This window comes from Corvus kubaryi, unplaced genomic scaffold (assembly GCF_017639235.1).
Source record: "Corvus kubaryi isolate FWS band 111438036 unplaced genomic scaffold, C.kubaryi_AGA036_p1.0 138, whole genome shotgun sequence".
In the NCBI taxonomy this organism is placed as follows: Eukaryota; Metazoa; Chordata; class Aves; order Passeriformes; family Corvidae; genus Corvus; species Corvus kubaryi.
The window spans coordinates 14,414,044-14,436,856 of record NW_024580672.1 but is presented as its reverse complement, the minus strand read 5'-3'; the positions used below and the strand labels follow the sequence as shown (position 1 = coordinate 14,436,856).

Here is a 22,813-nt window from a genome sequence, read left to right as displayed (position 1 = left end):
TTTAATGAGCAAATAGCACAGCAAATATAAAAAGTAATTTGACTGTATTTGCCAGAAAAGTGTCTTACAACAAAAAGAGTGAGGATGGCTGCTCAGCTGAAGAGAGACAGGAGTTTATCTGAGCATGGGAATCCTCATGAAAACAGTCATCCTGGCATTGCTCCTAGGCAGAGCAAGCTGAGTGGTAACTGATCAGGTGTCTAATATAAAAAATTATTATTCTCTGCTGTTACAAGCCTGGTGGGTGATCAAATACCTCTATTGTTCCTCCCTTACCTGCAGCTTCATCTCAGCTAATATAAAACATTGCCTTTTTCCACTTGTGCCCTGATCTTATGACTCTGTAACAGCAGGCATTGGGCGAGGTTGGTTTCTAGCAACCCCAGCTTTCAAATATTGTTTGCCTGGTTGTTTTCATGCTCAATTCCACTCACTTTACAGTGGATAAAGATGTCAGGTCATTCTGTTCTGGCTGTGTCAGTGATCACATTCTGCAAACCCTTAGGGCCCCTGCACACAACAAAGATTTCTCTTCTCTACAGGACCAGGATGCAATTAATGCATCTTTACAGACACCAGAGGCTGTGTTGTATAGGTGTGGACTTAACCACCCATGTCCAAAGGAAAATTTATATCCTTTGTCCCTGGTAGGTTTAAGAGGTAGGAAATCACACAAAGGCTGGGGAAGGAAAAACTGGCCTTAATTATTTCGAGGCCATTTATCATTTCTGCTCTGCACAGTTTTTTGTCCCACATGGGCTGCAGCTTCTAACACAGTCTAAGATGAAGAAATACTGAGTGGCATTTGATCAGGTTAAAATAACCAAACCACAAAGACAGATAAGGATTTCTAACTTTGGATCACACAGGGGAAAAGGAAACAACATTTTTATTTCACTTTGACACACTGTAGGATGTCAGGCTGTGCTTCTTTTTAGGATATTCAGTGAGAGAATTGAGTGCAGAAGTAATGATGCCTCAGTGGGAGATATGCCTCAGTGAAGGAGGAATAAAAACTGACTGCAGGCACCAAGGTGTATGTGAGAGAGAGAGCCCAAATTGTAGGTGTGGATGTGCAAAAATGAGGAAGAGAAGTTTTCTCTCTTCTCTTCATTTTGTGCAGCTTGTCCAAGGGTTCAGGCCCAGCTGTTGTCAATGAAATCCCATCTGCAGGAGAAACAAGAAAGGATGGAGTACCCAGAAGGGACACGAAGCAGTGCCTCCACCTGCATATGTGTCAAAGCCTTAAAATATTTTCTAACAATGAGCTTCCTTCCCCCTGTACCTGGGACCAGTAGAGGTACTCTGAGTACTTTCTCCAGCTTGCTTCTTTCAGCCACAACTTTTGGCAGTTCTGAACAGTACCATGGTGATTTGTTTCAGAAAAAAAGAGAGAAGTTGAAGAAGAAAATACATGCACCAAATATATATAAATAGATCTTTAATATATAAATAAATATATGCCAAATAAAAAAGTTTCTTCTTCTGTCACCAGAGGTGCCCAGTAGCATTGCTTGGCATCGATGCAGCTGCCAGGTGCCTGTCCCTTCACCATCTGAAAAAAAATAAAGAGATTTGTAAGAAGTCAAGCCAAAGGCATGCCTTGGATGGAAAATAAGTTTTCTTCTCCACCTTGAAAAGGGAAGAAGGCAGATAATTTCTATGTGGAGTTTGCCATGCTTTTTATTAAATAACTGCTGTCATTGGTGTATTTTCCCAATTTCCAGAATACTAAACATGAAAGAATGATCAGAAAAACACACCTGGTTACTTTCTTGCCAGGTATCTCAATGCTTTTGGGATTTTCTCCACAATCATTTTGATAGGACCCAGATTGTACAGGTATTAATGTAGTTTAGCAGGCAGGGGCATGACAGCCAGGCTTGCAGAACAATATCTGCTCACAGAGTGTAGAGTCTGGATACTCCTTCCAGCACATTTCAGTTTAGCTTTGTTTTGCAGTCAATAATTCCTTGCTGTTTCTTGCCATGGTGACGTGAGAGTCACATCCCCAGAGAGATGGTTTGGAAGAATTCTTTAGAAAGAGACAGTCTCCAAGTAGTCATGATTTTTTTTTTTTTTCCCCTGGCAGTTTACACCCAAGAATAGGAATAAATTTGTTAAGTTTTTCCTCAGGTATTACAGTGTCTAAAGCAGGAAGACCTCATGGTCCTTCCCTCCTTGGACACAGCAGTAACTGGCTTTCAGCCCAGACCTAGTGCTGGCTGTTCCTGTGCACCTGCACTCCCACTCTGAGCAGGTCCCAGGAGGAGCTCGCTCCTCCACTGCCCACTGAGAGCTTTGCTTCTTCAGCCACGCACTGGGAGCCCTTTCCCTGCACACTTAGCAGGGGTGAGCATAGAAAGCCAAGGTCTGGAAATTTGAGTCCAATGCCAGGTTTCCCCAAAGGCCGTCCCGTCTGCCTCTTTGCAAGACCACTGCCTCACTGTGTTTTTGCTGTCCCTGATGCCTCCAGAAAACATTGTGATGAACATATACAAAAAGGATTTGTTATTTCACACCTTTAGAGTCACCACAAAGGATGTCTGGTTTTCAACCTTTCTGTCATCTTGCTGTAGTTATATTGTGAGGAAAAAGCCTTTTTTCTCTAGAGGAAGAAAGAGGAAAGAAAACACTACAACGATTAAAAAACCCCTTTCAACTCCCACCATAGAAAGTATTCATACAAAAAACCATTTTTTACAGCAAAATAGCTCATTTATCCTGCACAAGATAAAGCTATATAAAAAATAGCATTCTGCCTTTTGAGGCATCTTGTATTTTTTGACGGCCTTAGCTCACAGCCTTTGATTAGATAAAGGCCTTAATATTGCATTACAGCAGAATTACTTACATTATGGCAGCTGCTTGTTGCAATTGTGTTGACATGACTGGCTTCTTGTGTGAATGTATTCTGGTCTTTCTAATCTCTTTAGCATCAGCAGCAGGACATTTTATTTGCAATTGATTTTCAAATTTAGGAGTAATTGAAGTTTAAGTGCAGTTACCTTCTTGCAACAGGGACAGGTTGATACTGTTTAAATCCTAATTATGTACTGATTAAAAGTGATTGCATTGTCAAAGTGAGCAAGGGCTACAGTTTGTTTCATTCTTAAAGGCTCAGCATAGAGAATTAATTGTATTTCCAGGAAAACAGATCAACATAAAGAGGAAGCAATTAAGAGGTCATTGTTGAATCATAAATTTCCTAGTAATTTTTGGAAGGTAGACAAGGTAGACTTAACTTTGAAAGCAGGTCTTGTTGACAACGAGGATTAGTCATTTAATGATTTTGGCATTTGATGATAGAATTTTTACCTACCATCACTCATACTACGTTTTATTAAAACAGGTAAGGCAGGATTGGGCTTATTTTCATATAATCCAGTCTTGTAGTGATCTGGTGTTTGCTTTGTTTTCAAATTTAATAATGAAATGACAGCCTGCAAATTGTTCTCATATAACAAGTAGGATAAACAAAACCAGTCACACTTTTCCTATTAGCAGGAGTCGTTCCATAAGCACCATAAAAAAAACCAAGAAAGCACGAGGGAAACCAGAGCAGCAAAATACTCTTCTACAATAGTGACAGGGCAAAATCTGAACACATTGTTGCTGGGAGTTCTGGATCTGAGCTTTGTGACTGTTGCAGGCAATGTCTGAGACAGAACTGAATGATCCCATATTTTGGGAAGCACTTAGTCCAGACCTGTCCCTGTGTACAGTGTTGCTTTTATTATTTATTTAGACACAGGTTATGTTTGTATAGTGGGCTCTGCTGTTGCATCGAATTTCTCATTAATGGCATATCAGCATCCCCTATGAAGTATAAAGGTAGTAGATGCCAGCATCATGGTGACAATTTAAAGGTTTTTTTAACCTTGTTGTAGGGTTTTCTTTCTTCTTTCTCTATAGAAAACAGTGGATTCCTTAATTCCTACCAACATGTTACTAGCAGGAAAAATTTCAGTCATGGCCAAGAGAAATGGCAAACAGAAGTTGCACTGTTCCCTGGCTCAACTCACCACTGTTTCAGACAATGCCTCCCATCACTGCTGGTTCCCCAGGAGACAGGGAACTCCATTCCTTTTGTCAGACTTTGAGGAATCTCCCAGCATTTCACTGCCAGTGCAGAGAACAGTGCCACTGCTCTGTTAGGCTTCACTATGGTGGCAATTAGTAGTAAACCACGTCAGTATTACCCAGAACTCCAGAAGGGCACACACACAGTTCATCCACAGGTTCCTCTTTCTGAGATATTAAGCTGTATGGGTTGGTTCCAATGTGTAGAACAAGTTGTCACTGGGAGACCACTGTGGTATGGGAACTTTGAATTCTATGATCTTCTCCATATCACTTCACCAAATGATAGATACAGCCAGTTCCCATTTTGGTGATCACAGAAAAAGGTTCCAGTTCACGTTTGTTTTTAGCCTGGCTCCTTATGAAAGCAAGGCCCACACATTACTCTGTGTGTCACTGAATTACTTTTGAACCTTTTTAGCCTATGTGTCCCCAGTGTAGCAGAGGAGATGGGTTGCCAAAATAACTTAGTTCCCATACAATTTGCAAGTTCAGTTAAAAACAGCAACCCAAATTTCATCAGCACCATTTCTTCTGCTATAAGGAAAAAACCCAGAAAACAGCAGAGGAGAACTTTATGATTACATAAGGAGAATGTAGAAAATCTGGGTTTTATTCATCCCTAACAAAGCAGACATACAGAAACTGTGTTCTTTTTATCTTAAACTTGTCAATTAATAGTGAAATCAAACATGGGGGTTCAAGTCAAAAGAAAAATTCTGGATTATGGACTACAGAAAGGCTTGACTCATTGTAATAAGTGAAAAGCAGTCATCAAAAAGTGTGTAACTTTACTAAAAGGTTCGATTATTAGGGTGAATGCATAGCAATTCCACTGCAATGAAAAGCTGATCCAAAAAGTGAATAGTTAAATAGCGTTTAACAATAGTCCTTCAAGAAGCCACTGTCATTTTGGGTGACTCTCTGGAAGTCAGTGGATTGTCTTTAGGCACATACTGGTTGTATTGAAGACAAACCATCAGTGATTCTGAATTCTGGTCATGAGTTTAGGTAGCAATTTCTGTCTCCTTAGTGACATTCTATTGTGGTTGAAGCATAAACAACTTCAATGGCTCTACTCAATACTTGCTTACTGTCTGTAGTAGAATGATTTTTCCCAAACCTTTCTTGAACCATAATGATTACCTAGGGAACTCTGAGTACAGGCCCAGGATATTACAAAATAAAAATGATTTTGCTAAAATTCCTTTTATGTGCATTAGTTTCTCAATTATATGATTTATAGAATCTTTCAGGCTCAATTGCTGCATTTGAGAAGATGCAGGAAAAGAGCAGGTCTAACACAGGGTGGCATGTAAGCCTGAATTTCTTTAGGGAATTCTGTTCCAAAGCCCAGTGAAATAAGTAGACTCTTTTTTTTGCACTGTCTTCAGTGGGATTTGTGCAGGTTCAGAGGACATTTACAGGTTGCAGAATATTGAATTAGAATCATGGAAGTGTTAATGTGTAATATATGCATAATAATAGAATGGTGGTTAGAAATCAATATTGGTATTTGTCTTATGAAAAAGTCATAGAAATATGCTACTCCTGGGATTTAATGCAGAGTTAATATAAAAAAAGCCCCAGGGCTAATGTTTTTCTGTGCTCCAAGAATTAAGAGGTTTCTAAGACTAATCAAAACCTTTCACACACTCTTTTTTTCCCATGTAAATGGATCAAAAGTCTGAAAATGTAACTGAAGTTACTATGTTTGCATGAATATTTTACAATCTATAAACAAGACCTTTACTTTGTAAGCAAATTCTGCATGGAAAAAAATCCATTTCCCATAAAGAATTCACAGGAAGAGCTGTATGTTCAAAATGTACTTTCTATTTATTTCACTCATTTGATCATCTGACCAACTTCCTTTTCAGGGAGGATAACTGAAAACATATGCTTTCTTCTTCAATATTTTCTTTAACTTCTTGAATTTCAGTAATAAGGAGATAAACTTGACTCAACCTAACCCAAGGATGGATAAAGACTTTTGAAAAAGCTGTGAAATTTTCCACAGATTCAGAGCTGACAGAATGTTAACAACAGAGCTGTTTCCCACATCCCTTTCTGCATCAGCTTTTTCTCCTGACTTGTACCTAGAGTACTATGAATGCTCCAGCAAATAGGGCTAAATCTATTAAAGAGAATGATGTGAGGTCATGTCATGGTACAATATTATTTCGTGATGAAGCAGTTTCCCTTTACAGGCAGCTGTGGGCACTGACTTGGTATCCAGCGGAGGAGACAGCCTGGCAACCTTTTGCAATCTCCCTTCTTATTCAACAACCTTTCTTTCTGTTTGGGGAATCTGTTTCCTGTTAAAATGTTTGAGTAACCAAGTGTAGCCTCCTTCAATATTGCCACTCACCCACCAAATGTTTGCAGAACATTTGTGGATTTCCCAAGACATTCCTGAATTGGTGGTGGTCTCCCATGATTTCCAGGAAAATGCATGCAACCGTGACAAGTCAGATACCTTGGATTTACAAGAACAGAGATCACCAGCATTTTTGAAATATGAATAGACATTGCCAAGGTGCTAGGAGAATAAAGCCAAACCAGCATTTTTTTTTTGACGGTAGGGCAGAACACTCTACTGAGCCTGTTCAGATCTTTTTTTGTTACCTGAGTCCATATGGGATTAAATGAGAAAGACAAGGTCCTGTTCTACATTTTTAGCATTACAGAATAGTAGATCTTTTACACAGATGAATACACAGGCTTGTCCCAGATGTTTCACTGTAAGATGTCTATCTCCTCCTGCAGATTTTTCCTATCACTGTAAAAGCTAGCTGAGCAGACTGCATTAACCATTTATTTTTCACTTTTAAACTGCTTATGAATGCATCAACTGTTTTTCTTCTTTCAATTTTACCTTTCTGTTTCTTTTGATCCTAAAAAAGTTGTAACCCATTCAAAATGCTGTTTAGGAATTGTTAAATATTACAAAGAATGTTTTTCTGCTACAGGTGAATTTCTTCTCCAATCCTGCAGGTGAATTTAATCCCAAATCAAATCCCTGCTCCCTGCAACCAGCTGCACCAAATTGAACCAGTACAGAAGTCCTGTAGCAGCCTTAATTTTATTGGGGTTGAGTTATTGCATTTAGGTACTGTGATCAGTGGAGAACATTTGGAGACTAATTTCTTGTGGTGGAGCAGCCTGAGCAACAATTATCTCTGGTTCAGCAAGCAAAGGTGAGTGCTATGAAGAGGTTCTATAATGCACTATGAAATTAGTTGTTTAGTGGAAATTTTTTTCTTAAGGCTTTCAGTGGATTACTGGATGTTCTGGAAAAGGTTTAATCCTGTGTCTTTTGAATGACAATGATACCAATCTACAACCTACAGAAGCCTGTGGGCACCTCTTTGTAGGTAGAGTGTACTTTTAAGCAGGGTTGTGACTGGTTACCTGAAGTTAAAACTATGTGTTTAAAAGCTGTGCTAGATAATGAATCCTGCTTACTGCAAACGAGACTCAATCAGTGTCTTGGAAACAATCTTCCTTTCAGCATTTTCTAAGAAAAAGCCCCTAGATTTGGAAATCTTGCTATTCTTTAATTTTGGGATTTGTGTCCAGTTATCCATTTACATACTTACTTTCTGAAGTCAGCACAAAACCTTCCATAGCTCTTGGTTTCCATACATTCCTGACAGTTGGCATAAAGTCAGAAAAAGGGAACCATGGGACAGTGTGTTACATAGCAGACCAGAGTTTGGGAAAGGAAGCTTAGATAGCCACTTACTTGCTAAATATAGCAGCAAATAAAATGAAGAATTCCAGTCCTGTAATCCTGTAATTAAAACTTGGCAAGCTGTTGGGAGGTTTTTATTATTATTTTCTTATCATTTTAGTAATGCAAGAAGCAGAACATCTTAATTATAAAAATGGCTTAATAAAAAAATCTCATAGGACATATTTTTAGACCAGTTTTTATTATGATATCTATTAAAAAGGTAATGCAAATATTTTGATTATATCAACCTTTAAATTAATACAGGAATAAAAACATGTAATTTTATTTCAAACCATTTATGAAGAATGGGTAAGCTTAGGAATAACAGTGGTTCTGGACCTTCTACCTCACCTTCTGACACCACTCTTTGGAATGAAACCTAGCTGAAGTAGAGGCCAAATTCCTTTTTTCCTTACATACATGTATGATAACTTCTACAGAAAAAAGTCAAAGCAGTAAGTGTATGAACTAAAATGTATTTTTCTAGACAAGATCCATTAGAGAATAAAACTGGGCTCTTTATTACTTTTTATAGTCACCTGCAGACTCAGAGACATGTAGTTTGAAAGGTTCTTTTGGCAGATACATCTGACTGTAATGAAGCATTTTGGGAACTGGAGATGGGTGAGATGGGATTTTTTAGTTTCTCAAAATAAGATAGCAGAGAGTTAGTTTGGTTTGCAGATCCCTTTGGGGAAAGATTTAGTGTTGAACAGTGCAGGCTGGGAGGGGGGGAAAGGGTTAGCAACACTGACAGTTTGGTAACAAACAAAAGGAACCCCAATAATTGTTTTCACAGAATTTTTGAAAGAGCTCGATTGTGGAGGGCTTTCTTCCCTCTGCACTGCACATTCTAAAGTAACAGTACTGCCACTGACAACTTCAGGCAAATTTACCTTATTTTTTTTTTTTTAGGACACTTTATTAAAAAAAGATACATCAACATGTGAACTTACAAAACTCTGAGTGCATCCTATCCTCCATCATAAAAAGAGACAGCTCACCTGTAAAAGCAGCAGTTGCATTGTAAATTTATTCTGCTATATCCTAGAAAGGTTATTATTCAGCTTATCCAAACTGTCTTCATTCATAAATCTGCAACTTCTAATATGAAAAGTTATAACATTGACTGTGAATTTGTGTCTATTTTGTGGGGGGGAAAAAAGTCAAATTCCTTGCTCTAGGGCTGAGTTGCGCATCAAGTGCTATTACTTGTTACTATTTGTGAAATGAGTTAACTCTGGAGATAAAAGGACAAATATCTTTCCCACCAAAACTCACTATTAAAACTAGTGCTTTTGGTGGGGAAAATGTGCAAAAGGATCAGCCATTAATTTTGCAGGAATGCCTCTGTGCTATTCTAAGTTTCCTCTCCACATGGGGCATTCTGAGCTGGTTGACCTAGCTGAATCCTAAAGACCTTTCACACAACTAAAGTCACAATGGAGCCAGTCAATTGACACAAAAGGTCAAGAGATGCCATTAAAGCTGGAATTGGTTAGGAATGTCTTAGTGTTCTGGGGCTTTTGTAAGAAAATGTTTTGTGTTGGTTTTGGGTTTTTTCCCAACTTGACCTTGGATGGAGTTTCTTAGTCAAACACAAGACATCACAGAATCATAGAATGGTTTGGATTAGAAGGGACCTTAAAGATCATCTTGTTCCACCTCCTCTGCCACGTGCACGGATGCTTCCCACTAGACCAGGATGCTCAGAGCCACATCCAACCTGGCCTTGAACACTTGCAGGAATGGGGCATCCACAGCATCTCTGTGCCAGTGCCTCACCACCATCACAGTGAAAAATTTCTTCCTGATACCTAATCTAAACCTACTCTCTTTCAGTTTTAAAGCCATTGCCCCTCTTCCTATCAGTCCATGTCCTTCTAAAAAGCCCCTCTCCATCTCATGTAGCCCCTTTAGGTACTGAAAGGCCTTTAATTTCTCATCAAGCTATCTGTTCTCCAGGCAGAACAACCCGAACTCTCTTGGAAAGCCAGTAACTTCGGGCTTAGAATGTTTGCTTAAGAAAAGGAATTCTAACTCCGTGGTTCAAACCAATAATATTCAGTTATGTTTTCTACATTCATGCATAGTAAATAACATGTGCAATTTATTACCTGGAAGGATTCCAGTGTCAAAATCCCTAGCACTACATAACATTTTAAAAAAATATATCAAGTTCTGAAAGGAAATGCTGCTGGAATCAGAAAATATATTGCTTTTATAATTTTTCATTTATTATAGGAAAGATTATTATGGTTCCAGGCACCTCAGAGGCAAAATTCAGTGAGCAGAAGTTACCTGGAAGATGAGTCAGGGAGAGTACAAAGCTTGGGACCCAGTTAAGTTTAAATATTGCACTTAGAAATCAGGTTGTAACTGTTCTTCTTGCCTCTGTCTGAAGCAAAGATGGAACTAGGTAGGCACCTCCAAATGTTCATTTAAATTTCTACTAGCTTGAGATAAAAAGCAGTGCTACCTAGAAATCTCCATTTCTCTGCATTGGCTGCAGCAGCACAGAGCTTTCCACAGTGTGTCTTCTATTGTCATTAAATCTGGCTGTGGTGTTTAATTGTGTGGCCTTTACAACTCTAAGAGTTCCGAGGTGCACCAGGTTGAAACAATGTCTGTTTGCCTGGAAACAGCTGTGACCTGTACTAGAATTTATAGTAAGAAAGATTAAATCATCCAGTCAGGTTAATTCTGGACACAACTACTCACAATATTTACCCTTTACTCTTTGTCGTCATCTTAACTTTCATCTTGACCAGCTCATCTGCAAGATTTGTAGTGCAGAATGGATCTAAGGACGTGAAAAGTCCATTACCCCTCCAGTAAGTGTAGGTGGGGTTTCTCGATGCCAACAAATACTTTTCAGAACACTTCAGCAACTTTTACAGAATCTGTTTATCTGTTTTGTAGCACCCTGGTAACTTTGGAATGAACTTCTTTCCTTTGCCTTGGGGTAAATGAATTTAATCCCACTGTTTGTGTTTTTTCCACAGCAGTCACAGTAAGTCCATCCTGTCATGTGCTCAAGATCTCAGGGGATTTCATTCTACTTGAATGCTTTCCATTGAACACCAGAAAGAAGAGGGAAAACATTCCTCTTTGGCAGAGGTCTGTAGATACAGCAACAAAAATGTTTCTACTGCAGAATCTCTTGATTCAAAGTGCTGCTTTTGTGCTTGAAGCTTAGCTCTGTGCAGGATGTTCTTGTAGCAGAGTGATGGTGAGATGAGAAGAGACAGAAGCAGAGGTTCAGGGGCAACCCTTTGAAAATCTGAAGTATGGGGTTTTCTAATAACTTTAAAGTAGCATTTACAAGCTTTAAAGTGGATAAAATTTGCATATTTGTAAACACAGCAAAATTTTTGTGGGTTTATTATTGACAATGTAATACTGGCTGCCTTTTTAAGGAGGTGACCCTAAAAGCCCTATGACCTGTCTTTCACAAGTAACCCCATCAAGTTCTCAGCCCTTATGTCTGCAGTGAAAAGCTGAAAGATGCCTCAAAGTTCAGAAAAAACATATTCTGAACTTGGCATGGTTTGAGTCAAGTGCAGTGAAGGCAAGAATGCTTGGTTTGGGCTTTCAATCAGAATAAGCAAAATAAATAGAAGTGGAATTACTGACCCACTTTTCCAGATGAGGAAAAATAAGATAAGGAAACTAAGTTACTTGCTGGAATTAGCAAGGAAGTCCTGTGCCAGTACAGGGAATAGACTCTCTCCTTGAAGTTAGGCAAGTTTTTTGACTGCAGGATTCCCTTGTTTCGCATGCCGAGAGCAGGTGTTTAGCAGAGACAGAGAGCAGAGTCATATTGGGGCTCTCAGCCACTTTTCTTGGCTCTTTAGGTGTTGACTGAAGGCTCTTTACCTGCTTTTGTAGCTCCTGTGGAAGAGCTGCATGGCTTGTGCTGGAGGGAAGAGGTGACTGGGGCCTAACTCCTAAAAAGTTTCTCTTCAATGGGAGAACTATACTGGGAGGTGCTTGGGGATATTTGAGGAATAACAGCCTGTCCAAGCATTCTTCAATCAGTAAGTCTAAGAAGTAATTGAAAATTTTGGTTTCATTGGATACAGGTTTCACCTTCTGGTTATGGTTTGATTAGTAGAGCAGGACCTCTCTGCTGCTTTGTCTGCATCCCTCTCTTGCTCTACCTCCTGCCCATTTCTCTTTTAAGACATTTACCATTGTCTTACCTGCCTGGGTTTGTTTTTCTGTGCTTCTCTTTAGCACAAAGTAAATGAATCCTCATTAGAATCCTATTTTCTGTTTCTTTGTGCCCAGATTCAGACTGTCCCACAAAATATCACTTAAAGTGTTGTCTGCAAAAAACCCAACCATTTTCTTATTTATATTTTCTGTGATACACATAGAAATAATTTCTTGCTTGCTATATTCACTGGTAACTGAGTGGAAAGAACATTTAGCTTTAGATTTAGATTAGATTTAAGATATGAGAATGTGTTGGTTACAATAAAATTGAGGAATCTTCTTTTTTTTTCTCTCAAGTACTTTCTGATTTATTTCTTCCCACCTGCTTCCACACCGAGCAAAGGGCAAAAGTCTACAATATGACACAAAGGAAATTTCAGTGAAACTGTTCACCTGCTCCAAGCACTTTTTTTTGTGTTATTACTTTTTAATACCCTTTACAATGCCTCCTTCTATACTTTGACATTTAGCTTTAATCTGTGTGTAGCTATAAACATCACTTCCTATGCTTGGATTGGGGTCTGCCCTAGTGCCCTTGAATGAGCTCACAGAGGTGAAGTACATCAGAGGAACATGGCAACGATGTCATATGAGAACAGATGATAAAAATCAAACACCATCACAAGTGTTATTTTTTTTTTTAAGATATCAAGATCTAACACAAAATCTCCTGAATATGAATCCAAGAGAGATTTAAACTAGAAAGAAATTCAATTCATACAAATATCTTTTCATTGCAATTAGACAGGGAGAGACCTACATAAATGTCAAGAGTCTGTCTGGCTTTTAATTTCCAGGGGGTTTGTGATGAACACGAGAGAATTACTTGAATTTCATTCTGATGAGCTAACTTACATCCTGATCTGTCCCAGACAAAAACTGGAAAAGTAGAACTAGAATGGATCTCGAAAGCTCAACTGTTGCAAGTCCCCTTGCTGTGAGACAGGACCAGATGTGTCTGTGCAGGAAATAGTGTTGGGGTTAAGGGACTGGGGTTTTTGAGAGGAAAAGTGTCACATTTCCACGGCCAGAAGCTGTGTTCAGGTACAGTGTCAAAGAATATTTTCCCTCAAAACATCATGTGCTTTGTCCCAAGCAATGGGATGTTTCACAGAGATGTGGCCATCATGATGCTTTTAATACAGCCTTCAGAACAATGTCAAACACCTTGCAGTCTATCTCTGAAGACAGCAGGCAAGCCTTTTGTGCAGCTGTACTCATCTTTCTCATTATCAAAACTGCTGATGCCCAGGTGATTTTCTGGAGGGCTCCCTCCTGCAGAGACCAACTACGTACTGCCCAAGGAAAGGGAGAGAAAAGATGTAATGTCAGGCTGATAAATGTTTTTGTCATATTTAATTGGGATTATCCATTTATCCCCTTCCATTTTCCCTGCAGAGGTTAATCACTAACACACACAAAAAGGCCTAAACTGGGACCTGAGCAGGAAATGCAAAATATCTCAGAATTACAGCAGTTAATGAGCAGCCTGATTTAGCCTCTACATTCTCTCCACAGTGCTTAAAGGACTTTGCCTTAAAATTATGTTAAACAAAAGCAGCCAAAGAACATCTTATTCAACATGTATAATTAAGGCTCTGTTCAGGGTTTGTTTTGGTTTTTGTTGTTGGCTTTTTCCTCTTCATTGCTTGGTCTTTCCAATCCATTTTTTCCTTGAAGAATATTTCCTCCAGTGTAAGGCAGCTTCTGCTGTGCCACACTGTACGTGATTAGGAAAACATTTCTTTGCCTCCAAAATGGGAAGAACTTGAAAACCTCAAACTTGAAATAGCCCTTTGATGCATTTTTATTGTATTTCCAAGCTATACAATATCCCTATTGTTTTCCCTCGTACTATTATCTAATACATCACTTGCATCCTAAGCAGAGGTTGTTTTCTTTGGTTCAGATCTCCATGATGGTGTCCAGGCCTTTAATATTTTGTTGTTTTGGGCCTGGTTTTTATTTCTAGGACAAAAGACATAGATAACAGTATCCATTGCATGTTGGGCTATGGTAAGTTTTGGGCACCATAATATATGAAAGATATAATGCTATCAGAAAGCATCCAAAGTAGAGTTATGAAGGTGATAAAGGGTCTAGAGAAGAAACCACACAAGGAGCAGCTGAGATCACTTGGCTTGTTCAGGCTAAACTAGAGGAGACTGGGGTGAGACCTCATAGCAGCCTACATCTTCTTCATGATGGGAAATGGAGTGCCAGATAATGATCTCTGGTGACTAATGACAGGACATGAAGCTGTGTCAGGAGAGGTTTAGGTTGGATATTAGGAAAATGTTCTTCCCCCAGAGGGTGGTTGGGCACAGGAACAGGCTCCCCAGGGCAATGGTCACAGCACCAGCCTGACAGAGGTCAAGAAGCATGGACAATGCTCTCAGGCACATGGTGTGATTCTGGGAGATGGTCCTGTGCAAGACTGGGTATTGAGCTCTGTGACCCTTGTGGGTCCCTTCTGACTCAGCATATTCTGTGCTTTTATGGATCTTGATGTGCTTTCCCCAGCTAGATCAGATACAAACTCAATGGTCCTGCATAGTAATTTTTATTTTAATCATATCAGAAGTAACTTTTCTTTAAGCCCAGATCACAAAATATGCTTCCCCACTAGCAACACCACACGGTTAACATATCCACTTCTCTGTATGTCCCAAAAGATTCATCTGCCTCTCAGTTAGGCTTTTATACTTTGGGTGAAACAGAATATCTTCCCTGTGTTGGAGACCTGTAATTCCTATGCCTGTGTAGATCTTCCAACCTGTGCTTGGCCCCAGTCTTTAAGCCAGCAGTGGGATGCTTCCACTGTATGTTTATGGCAGGTGTTGATATGTCTTCATATACAACTGTCTAAAGAGTTATGTTTGGATACCTGTATCCATGTTGCTGTAGTGGTATGCTTTAGCTAGAATCACTGAAGTCTCTGGCTTTAAGCTTTGTTGTAGCTCAGAATCAACACATTGAAAGAGTTGTGGATTGTGGTCCAGGATCTGCAGAACCTGTAGTGAGGCTCAGTGCCTTGGTTTTTCAACCATGTTCCCTGTGCTTCTGCTTCCAGGAGACCTCATGGCATGGTGTCACTTCTACAATCTCTTCTCCAAACCTTATAGCCCTTTCTGAAATAGTTTTTCTGTGCATGATCAACCCAAACTGATAAGCATTGATGGCTTTCATCATTCACTTCATGCTGTTACACAACGTCTCCTGAGGAGATGGCATATGGAAATGTCCCTTCTCAGCACAGATGCCATCTTTCCTCAACAATTCTGTTATCCTGGCTGCTGTGGTGATTTATTGCTTATTGTTCTTGGTTCTGATGTAGGCAGATGCTGTTTGTTTATTGAAGAGTAAACAGAAATTTCATAACAAACCAGTATTTTCAAAGTAGCATGAAAGATCTATAACATTCCTGATATGCAGTAAGTTTATTACCAGTGTGCCTTCTGAGTGAAACAATTTAAAGTTTCCCTCATGGCCCACTGTTGAGCACTGATGACCTCACAGATCTTTGTACACAGAGCTTGATCTGGACACCTGCCACGTCAGGACTGCGTTGCATTTATTCCTTCCATAATTCATTTGCTTTTATGAATGAGAGATCACTGCCTTGCTTCCAAAGGAACTGAGAGATATACCTGGAGCTGATGCTTAATATTTTTAAGTCCTGAAGTCTTCCTATCCAACAGATAACTTTTTTTCTTTGCTGGTTCTCTTAGAACTCTCTAATAATAAAATATTGTGCTTCCTCTTTTTGATATTAAAGAGCTTTCTTAACAGTTTCATTGTGTTATCAGCTTCATTATGTTATCAGAGAGCTTGTAGGGTATTATCTGAAACGCAAGAGTGTTCCCTGTATAATAAATCCTGTCAAAGGTCAAGATGAAGCAGATTAGCTAAATGAAGCTATTAATTATGCACAGATCAATTTTTGGTAATGCAATGTGAAGTCAAAAATACAGTGATAAAACTTTTCTGGTTTTGTTTTTTGTAGTAATTTTTTTTTTATGGGCAGGGCAGCTTCTATGACAGGTCTTTTTCAGAAAGTTTGTCATCTACTTACTTTGGGGAAAATGAAGCATAAAATCAGAGTGCTAATGAATTCAACCTCAAGAGTACAGGTGCTTTTCATTTCAAGTGGGAAACTGATATTTCCCATCTGCTCCACAGTTCAATAATGTTTCTGTATTTCAGAAGGGTTTTTAGGAGGCTTGGTGGCTGGTAGCGTGGAGTGCTCTCTAGCCTGGGCTTTCTGTGGACCTACTGGGTTTGATCTCATACATCTCATTGCTGAGCTGCAACAAATGCAGGGACTCAACCCTATGACTGACAAAGTCCCTTGGAATGCTACATCCCATCTGAGTCGAGTGCTTCAAATACCAACCTTTGGATTACATCTGTTGGTGATGACTGACCTGCCTTCGAAGTAGTAACTAAAGGAAAGTAAGTGTTTCTTCTCAGTCCTTTAGTGAGGTGCTTCCATAATTTGATGCATTTATTCCTTTTTCCTTGGGTGTGTTTGCCAGTCACTTCACATCTCAATGCACACAGTACTGGGGTTTGCTAAACAAGCAGGAATTCTGTACTGACTTGCAAAGTTGTTGATACAATACAGCTATCCAGAATTCGAGCTTTGGGATATTTACCATTTTGCTTGAAGTCATAAGTTACTTATCTCCAGGGGACAGAAAATAACATTTTCTTCTGAGTCATTACACTTAATAATTGAAGATCTACATGCTTAATAACGCTTCTTTCCCTGGAAGCAAAAGCAATTCCTGCAAGCAATATATAAGGCTAAATAGGCAATGTGTCTCATTCCACTTACTCTAATGGTTCTGACTGAATTTTCTTAGATTTTGCCATTTGTTGAGTGGATTATAAATGTGGTTAAACTGTGGAATAGAAAATGTTGAGCAAAACCAGCAAGTCAATTAAAAAAACTTAAAAATAAATAATTGTTGGGAAATGGGTTTTTTCATACAAAATCTTTTTAAAAACTTACACTACACAATTTTGAGTATCAAGCCAGAAAAAGGAGAATGCCTGTCTCAGAGTTTAGAGGTTGGTTATACTGGGGGGTGTGTTTAGTTGGCTATGTTGATTCATATGAAGAGGGAAGGAGAATATCTTTAGTTTTGAGTACAGCTCCTCATGAACCATATCAAAAGACAAAATTGTCCTATATCAGCCCATGTAAGATTAGGACCAGGTTGTTTGTTTGTTTGTTTTTGAATTTTTGGGGGTGGTTTTGTTTTGTTTTGTTTTTTTTGTTTGTTTTGTTTTTTTTTTTTTTTGTGATAGTTTAGGAAGCTTCCTGCAAAAGTTGCTATAAAGACACATATTACAAGAACAGAGGAGAGCACTTTCTAGAGTATGAAGGTTCCTATCCATTTATTTTTTCAAGGCAGAGTCCTCAAGTGAAACAAACTCAAGCCAAAACCAGCATTTAGTAAGATATCGGTTCAAAACGCAGTTTTTAAAGCTCTAACTTCCCATTAGGCACTAATTCTAAAAGAGAAACTAATGAACTGGAGCAAGGGGGTTAGGGGAAGGACTATATAACACCCAGCACAGCTGTCAGTCCAGATATGTGTGAATGCACCTGTGTGCTATGGAAACCTTGTCCATAAAAGCAAAAACATTTTCCTTAGGAGAAAAAAAAAAAAAAAATCACAGCCACTAAAAACTATGTGGCTGCCTAGACAGAGTTCCTGACTGTATTCTTGTGTAGGAATTGTAATTAAACCTTTACAAACTTAGTTGTGTGCCTGTTGTAATAATGAGCAGAAATGTACATTTGTGAGCAAACCCTCTGCTCTTTGTGGTTTTAACTGTGCTCTGTCGGTTTTATATTTCTATCTTCATAAAAACTGTATTTTTCAGAGTCTGAATGACATCTTTTTCTCACTGAGTGATTGATTCAGACCATATTCATTCTGGTCTTGCCTTGTGCAGTGCAAATCAAGGTCTGGACAGTCTTGAACAGAACTTCAGACCTCAGAAGGGAGATGGAACGAAAGCAGGCTGCTTTTCTGGAAATGTTCCTCCTTTATCTTAACACCAAGATATGCCCAAGCACACAGCAGTGAAAAAGTGCAGTTATTCAAACTATGCCTCTCTAAACCTGGCTGGCTCACAGCCACAGGACTTGATTTTATTTTCAATGCCACTCCAAGCTGAGTAAGAAGCACCAAGATGCAGAATGGTAATGTTTAGGAGTGGATTACAAATCTTGTGCTAAACTCTATTTTGCCTTATCTGAGTGCAGTCATCAGCCATGTACCTGTACCTTCATATGGATGAGATAGAAATGGCAATGCTTCCTCTCCTCAGCCCACCCCTGTGAGGTTTGTTTGAGGAAATGTGTAATCCAAGCACAAGTCACTGGTCACTCACTAACCCCTCTCCACAGATTAGCTCAGGCTAGTCCTGAGTACAGGCTGGCAGAGCTGACCATGTGTGACTGGTCACACTGGGTTGTGTGGGGGCTGTCTTGGCAGCAGGTATCAGCTTGGCTCCCCCTAGTAGATAAATAAAGTGAGAGGATCTCCCAGCCCTGCATGAGCAGGCACCATTAATGAGGTCAGTGCTGCTCTGGGCACATGTTTCCTGCACAGTCTGCCAGCTCCTTCCCAAAGCAAAGGAAAATATCTCTTGGCCTAGCTGGCCTGAATCGTTCTGCTGTGCCATGAATCAGCACAGCAAAAGATCCCCTTAAGCAGAAGAAACTCTGCTCTTTAGAAGTTTTTTGGAGCCCACAGAGGGAGTGGGTGACCGTCCCTCTGCTGTATGCCTTGTTTTTCCTATGACAGGAAGATTTGACATGGGATGAAAATACAGCAACTGGACCTAGCCAGGCAGCTGATGTGACAACAATCCACCCTTGGGAAAATGGGATCCCTGGCACTGATTCCTTGCAGCTTGTCAGTATGCAAGAGCATGGGATGGAGATGAGAAAACATCATGGGAACAGAAAAAGCAGCTGAGCTTTAACTGGGAGAGAAAAATAAATCTTTTCTGAGAGGAATGAAAAAAGAAAAGGAAACCAGGCTTCAGGGTGTTTTTCTACTGATGTAACCACACACAAAAGCACTCCAAATCTGGATTTAGGGTGAAATGTCCTCTTTATTACAGACCCACCGTAAATCCCTAAGCATTTAATTCTCAGAAGTAGCCCCATATCCATCTTGCTTTTGATCCATTCCTTTCTCTTCTCTGTGTCCTGCAAACAACTCTGCAACAGGCCAGCAGCTAAATACTTTCTTACATAAAGTGTGTGGGTTTGAGGCTAGCACCTATCAGGGTCAGTTGAGAAACTCCCCTCTACTTCCATCGTCATTGGATCAAATATTTGACAGAGTGGCATTTAAAAAACAAAAAAGGAATTAAGAGTCTCTAAGCTAATTAGACATGCTGGCACATGTACTCTTTCTTCCATCTGCCATCCCTCAGACAGCTATGTGGCTAGGAACAATATTTCTTGACATTCTCTTGGCAGATACCATGAGGCTTCAGAAAAATTCTCTGGCCATGACTCCACTGGGCTATGAGTTTAAACCTCTTCTAATGTTGTTACATCTGACTTCCCATTAACCATTAATTAAGTTTTTCTTACCTGTGATTGGTGTTTCATTCCAAATTCAGCAGTGGGATGATTTTCATTAGTTTGTGCATTTCAAAGTAGCTATCTGAAAAGCTGAGTCCAATGCCTGAATGAATTCCCTGGGGAGAGGGAAAAAAGTGAAGAATATGATGACAACATAAGTCATGTAACTCTAGGAAAAGGCCTAAGCTACTTCAGATTTTTACCTTTAAATCTGCAGTCCAGTAAGAAAACACTGGACTTGTTTACTTGGTTTCAGTTTGCATGATTAGAATCACCTGTATCATAGGATAGTTCATAGTAATTGCTTGAATATTCCCATTTGGAAAATAAGAATAGCAGGGTCTGAACATGGAAATTCATTGATTTGGTCAAGGGGTTGCATTTAAGACCTCTCTTATCAAGCCTTTTCTGTAAGCAAGATTTGTAACAGATGTAAATGCAGGCAACTAACGGAAAAACTTTAATATTACACTATCAAAACTCTTAGCAAAATCACACTGTGATCAGGTTAATTCATCAGTGCTAAAGAAACAAACTCAGACAGTAGTCTGATTAAGTGGGATTCTTACAGTGATTAAAAGCTTTTTTAATTCCTTTTTGGCTCTGATTAAAAAAAAGCTAAGTCAAATATCTTCTTGGAAGAAATCCAACTTAAGTGCAAGATGACTCAAGGGAGGCTTCTTCTCATGGCTCTGCATGAGCCACCTGCAATTACTACAAATTATCTGACTTGTTCCAAGCTGTGCATCTTTACTGAGACACTTTGTCTGTCAAGTCTCAGTTTCCACACTGTGCTTTGTCTGAGAGTGAATGATGCTGGGCTCAAGGCTGTCTTTCTAGAAAAATCTAGAAATACATTGACCTTGATTTTTCAGTACAACTCAGGCAGCTCAGATAGTCTCTCACTGCTGGGGTTTCTTTGGTCAGTGATTAGCCAGAATGCAGTTCTATAAAATCATTTATCTTCAGGTGTGCTATTTCAGGTAATAAGAGGGCTATGGGCATCTTTAAGGAAATCTTCTTCCTAGAAAAGCAACTGCAGCCCTGCCATGGAGCGTGGTACTTAAGAAGGAGTTTCACTAGGAGTTTCATTAGGATTTTGGGCTGTTGTTTCTGTGGAGAGCTGGGATGCTAGTGGAGGTGTAAAAACCTGATGAACGAAGGCCTGGTGCTTGGGATGGGGAGGGGAGGGTCTCAGCTGTTTTTCCTGCCACAAAGAGGCCAAAAGGAGGGGATGCAGTGGAGGGGGAATAAGAGGTTTTATGTGAGTTTGCGAAGGGGCGTGGTGAGAGAAGAGAGGCACAGGAAGGCACCTCAAGGCATGAAAGAAGAGACACTTTGGTGCTGTGCCCTCAGGATGAGATCTTGTTCTCTCAGCATTGCTGTGTCCACCTATGTGTGACAGATGAGGGCTCTTCCAGAGGGAAAAGTCTTTAGCAGCTCAGTGGTACTGATATTTGGCAGCAGCAATGTGAGCCTGCTGTTGGAAACTCCCTCTGAGGGAGGTTGCTGATGGAGACAATATTGGCAATGGCCACTGCAACCTTCCCAGGCTTCAGGAAGTCTTCTGCTCAAGCCTTACCAGCACTAGCAGCTCAAAAGGAAAACAAAACAGAACTTTCTTTTATTCTGCTGACTTGCCCAGGTAAGGAAGCTGTCCAGGGGCTTGGCCTCTCCTGAGTATCGTTTAAACATCTTTTGCTGTCAATGGAAAGGGAGACTTTTTCATTGAGACCTTTTGATCCCTCACTATGGGGTCTGTGTCACATACACCAATTAAGAGTCCTAAATGATTGCTGCTCTCTGTGTACGTGTTGCAGATGCTGGCTGCAGATGTTGTGGAGGATTGTTTTTCAGAGAGGAGGAAAAAAAAGTCTTTTTTTTGTGTGCAGGGGGCAGAATGCCTTGCAAGCAAGTGCACATGCTGGTCTAGCCCATGCTGTAAGTTTGATCCAGGCAGAGACTGAGTTTTATTTTAATGGGTTATGTTAGCTTGAAAGAATTAGTAAAAGCCAGAGGCAAACTGGCATGGTGATGACTGTAATCCCATCACCAGCTTTCCTTGGGGTGCTGCAATGCCTCTTATGATGAATGGCTTCCATAAAGTAAATTGTACCATCAGGGAAAGTTGCATGGGTCTGGCCCCACGAAAATAAGAGAGGTTGTAATGGGGTGGATCTTGGATCAAGTCTTAATCATGCACTTCTTGACACACATGCCTGCATGCAGCTTGCACCAAAGGATACAACACACTGATTTTTCTCTCTGCCTCAGCTCTGAATCTCTTTTTTTTTTCTTCCTTCCCCCTTATGCCCTGCTCTGCCCCCACCCCTCCATTTTACAAGCAGGACTTTCTAGACAGTAATGTATTTGGGCTGCTGCCTCTCAAAGAGAGGTAAACAGAAGGAAGAAATTGCCCTTAGGCCAGCTAGCAGAGCTTTTTCTCTCTAAGTCAGAGGGCTTTAGAAGACTTTTCCTACTGAGATGATAGACTTTTAAATGGAAACCAAGGGTCATTTATGGATAGACTTCTCTAGCGATTGCACAGGGAGGAGGAGCTGTCGTGTAGAGAGCCTCATTCACTTCACTGTCAGTTTATTGGCTGAATGCTCAGTGGAATGATTTCCACCCTCCCTGCATCATTCAAAAATAGAGAAATAGCAGAAAAGAAAGCAAAATTAAATGCTTCCTCTTGAGTCACGGATGGTAGCAGGGCTTAATAGATGCAGAGCCTTTTCCCTTGAAAACGATGCATTTCTTATAATCAGGGATTGAAATCTTTTGGTTTTGTTTTTACATGTTGGTAAATCAAGTTTTCTGAAATTCTGTCTCTGAATACTGAAGGAGCTGTGTAAAATTTATTTCCTGTGACTGGTAAATCACATCTTGGAGGTCAGATAATGAATCATAGCAAACTCTCTTAAGGAGAGTTTTCTGTTGCTTTGGGATTTTTGGTTTGTGTTGTTTGGTAGCTTGTTTTGGTTTTTTCACGCAGTAGAACTCAAAGGGCTTGTCGAAAATACAAAATATGTTTTCTAGTTGTAAAGTGGACAACCACAGGCAAAAATACATGGTAATAATTTGTCCAAAAGGAGTGCAATGAAGCGTGGCAAGGCATAGAAATGCAGTCCAGTGGACGGCTGACCTGA

At 39.8% G+C, this 22,813-nt stretch overlaps 1 long non-coding RNA gene across 1 annotated transcript; it reads right to left on the bottom strand.

Annotated features, from left to right (window-relative positions):
- Positions 1-1,426: 1,426 nt before the first annotated feature.
- Positions 1,427-21,404, bottom strand: LOC121660192. Its single transcript, XR_006014560.1, has 2 exons — positions 19,674-21,404; positions 1,427-1,555 (listed from the first exon to the last, which is right to left on the bottom strand). It is a non-coding gene; the product is annotated as an uncharacterized LOC121660192 (long non-coding RNA).
- Positions 21,405-22,813: the final 1,409 nt, after the last annotated feature.